The 3,859-nt window shown below is 47.7% G+C and overlaps 1 protein-coding gene across 1 annotated transcript in view; it reads left to right on the top strand.

Moving 5' to 3' along the window:
• Nucleotides 1–3,859, top strand: part of SMYD3 (SET and MYND domain containing 3) — a 548,731-nt gene that overhangs the window by 529,751 nt on the left and 15,121 nt on the right. The window lies entirely within an intron of this gene.

Genomic DNA, 3,859 nt, shown 5'->3' with positions numbered 1-3,859 from the left:
TTTTCATTTAGAGAATCTGTGTGGTTACAAAGCCTGCTGTATTATTAGAAACAGCATGCAAATCATTTTTCATGAATCTGAATTAACAGGCTCAAATAAATAAAGCGATTTATGCAAGTAAATTTTTAAATTTCTGCTGACAGTTTTCTTTGTGGGAAATGATCCCAGAATGATATGACCATGTATGTATTCGCATATTTAGGGGCTTTAGAATACGCATCCAGAAATTCAGGGGTATCTTTTATCGCCCATATAAGTGGATACATCGACCTCATGCAGGAGAAGTGCGACTTCCGTAATGAAAATCTGCCATTTTTTTCTCAAATCCTTAATAACTGAATTACAGTTATAGCATAATTCAGTCACACTTGCCAGCCTTTTTGAAATCTTCCAAACGTTATTATTTCACACCCTACAAAAAGAGTGCCCAAGATATGACACAGACAAAAGCCAGGCAAAGAACAGCACCGTCACCATTATGAGTAGTAAAAAGAAATGATGTGTGTGCAATAGAGTTTCGTCCTGCCTGCCCGGAAGGTTCTGACCAGTTCTTACCACTGTGCCACCTGCAGGGCCAACTGCACGGACAGGCCCGTGAGGTCCCCCTGCTGGCAGCCAAACCGCCAGCGGGCCAAGCAGGACGTAAGCAGATCTGGCAGGGGAGGGAGGAAATCTGCGCACAAGTCAGCATTAAATATGCATTAAATACAAATGTGATACGGGCATTGTTTTCTCAGTTCTTTTTTCAAAAAGAAAAATAAAAACTCTAATTTTTAGGTTCAGAATTGGACGCTTAACTCTATCTGCAACATAGGCCTTTCCTTAACAAGGCAGCTCCTGGCCAGTGTCTTCTCGACGCCCCCTGCCCCTGCCAGCAACTCTTTGCTATACATTCAACCTGCAGTTAAAAAGAAACATAAACATACAGGTGATTCGAGTGGGTCTTTTCACTGTTAGAAAATAACTATTTTGATGCTATTAGACTATATTTTTTAACTTTGAAACAAAATCAAGTGACTTTATTCTCAACATTTACCTCGATATGGGTGTTAATGGTGCATCGCAACGAATTCCTGTACATTCGCTCGCCCTGAAAACTTACTGATCCCAGTTTGTGTTTCTGTGTAGTGGATACATTTCCAGATGTTCTCCCATCTTCTTTCTTACCATCAGGTTGACTGAGAAGAGCAGCGGTCGCTCAAAAACTAGCTGGAAGATCCGGGTCTTGAACCGAATCTCTTAACGTCTCCAGTCTAATTTATCTGCTGTAAAAACTCTGCTCCTGAGCCGGGATCATATGAACATTTAAAATAAACAAAAAGCTCTTATGTTATTATTATCTGATTTAGAGATTCTTTCTAACAATGTACAAATAACTAAAAATTCTCAAACTTCCGAGCGAGAAAGCCCTGCCTTTGGAGGAAAAGACCTATTTGGTGGAAATAAGAGAAGTAGAAACGTATTCTTCGTGTCAGGAAATGATCCTGCTCACTCATTTTATGGGATAAAATATACCGCGTGAACTAATGAGGCCGTGGGAAGGAGTCGTTCTTGATCTGAAGTGGCTTCTTCAAAACACCGAAGGCAGTTTTGCCGCTCGAGGCCCAACACTCTGGAGCATGTGACTGCTAGCACTGTCCCCATGAAAAGAAAATTTATCACACCCAAACAAGTGGAACACCTTGTCAAACGGTTTTGTTATTGTATAGTTTGCTCCGATTTTTCCTGGCAGTGTTTCTGTTTCTGAATCTGGGAGTCAGCTCCGATGCTGCCGAACCCCAGCAGGTCTCCAGGTCCTGTTGAATCAGCTTATGTCATTTTTTTTTTTTACATCAGATCCTTCTTCTTTGTTGTCATTACCGCCATCCTGCCCAAATCTCTCTGCCCTAGGGTCTCTTTTCCAATTTTCTTTGTTTCTTTTTCTGTTAAAATACTCTCAGCTCCGTTCAGAAGAGCCTATAAGCAGAAGTCCCGAGTTCCTAGCCTCCCCCACGTCTCTGCACAGCTCAGCCTCGGACATGTCTCCTCCCCAGCCCCTCTCTGCCGACCAGGCCAGCGTGCTCACCGGCCCTTTGTACTCAGCCTCGTACCACTGCCAGAGGAATCTGTCCCTTCCTGCGCCCCAGTGCTTGTCCCAGGAGCCCACTGCATCTTTCGTTCTGAACCAGCTCAAGCTCTGTCACTCCCAAGAAACCTCGCTCATCACTGCTCTCCTCCCTGCTTCTGTCGTGGTCCGGCCGCTCTCACATCTGCCTCACATCTGCCACTGGACTGCATGCTGCCCAAGGGCACGGACTCACCTGGGACGTCTGAGTCCCTTACAGCACTGGGCACAGAACCCGGCATGTCGTAGGCCACCTTCCCCTCACCTTCTCGCTCGAACTCCCATCTTCGTCTCCACGGTCCTCGGGCCCCTGATGTCGTCTCGGGCTCGGGCCGCCAGTCTGGCCTTGGGTGTCGACAGTCGTGTGGCTGAAGACTGATGCAGGCGCTTCTCTCTCAGCACTGTCGCAGGCGGGAACGTCGGCGACAGCCCCTGCCCTCCGTGGGGAGCTTCTCCAGCAGGAGCGAGCGTGCCAGCCGTCCTTGGGGTGCTGTTCCAGCAAGTAGTCATGATTCTTACTCCCCGTGTCAGCTGGGCGGCCTCCAGAGACAATCCAGGCACACGATCGGCACCCCGCCAGAGCTGCGAGCCCGCTCTGTCGATCTGTATGTGCAAGCGCCCCTCACGGGCAGCTCCTCCTCGTCCTCTCCTTGCTAAACTCCACGTCACGTTTCAATATCTTTAAGCAGCCAGAGCAGGGACCTGCCATGGCATAATTATGCACCACCTCCTCTGCCATCATAGAACCAAAGATTTTCTTTCCGTCTGCTAACCGACGTGACAGACTTCCACTTAGTGGAATGGTTATTAGTATAAAATTACTTTTCAGCCTTTAAATTTAATTATACCACATTTATCGCAATAAAATAAAATCTCAAATCCAGGTGTGCTTTTCAAGGAAAGTGTCCAGGGCAATTACCTGCTGATAATGGTGTCTTAAGCCTTTTGTCCAGGGACCTTAAAATCTTTTCCACGCAAGGAGATAATGATGTTCATTCTGTAAGGGGTGAGGTGAACCGACTGATCTCTTGGCGTACTCGGGAGATGAAGAGAAATCCAGGACCCAGGTGTCCCCTTTGATTCCCCCTCCCTTTTCAGTTTTTTAAAAGAAGAACGGCCAGCCCCCTGTCGATTTAAATACCTCCTTCTCAGGTACTGCTTTCTGTTTTAACAGCATGAATGAGAAGTTTGCATATCACATTTCATGGACAGAAGAGTTAGGTTCGGGGAGAGGGGACGGTTTGCAGACGCGTGCTCACTCGCCAGAGGACACATGTGTCCCTCCTGGTAAATCCTCGTCTGTTACACGGTAGAGCGCAACGGTGGCTGCCATGAGTTCCTAAGTGAAAGCCAGTTCGAAGAGCGCTTGGTCCACGGCGAGCCCTGCCTAAGTCGTGACTCTCAGGATCGTGTCGCTGACGCCGCGGCCCGGCACCTGTGGTCACTGCAGCAGCAGCGATGGAGCGTGTCCTCGCTCGTGCTAACGGTGCGGATGTGCTTCCCTCCTCCCCACTCAGCCCAGCCTCCCCCGTCCCTGGGAGCCCGTCGAAGCCCTGTTTCCCTCCAGGAAACCTGCGCTGGTCCAACCAACCATCGCTGGCCTCTCTGTCTTCATAACTCCTGTGTCATTTTCTTCGTTCAATTAAACAAACTCGAATTGAGCATTACCATGTAGGTAGGACTCATTTGGACACTAAATCATGCTCTACTTTGTAATGTTTTTAAACTGTTATATGAATGTTTGTCGTGTGTCTA

Source organism: Pteropus alecto, unplaced genomic scaffold (assembly GCF_000325575.1).
Source record: "Pteropus alecto unplaced genomic scaffold, ASM32557v1 scaffold115, whole genome shotgun sequence".
In the NCBI taxonomy this organism is placed as follows: Eukaryota; Metazoa; Chordata; class Mammalia; order Chiroptera; family Pteropodidae; genus Pteropus; species Pteropus alecto.
This window is presented reverse-complemented; position numbering and strand designations above follow the sequence as displayed.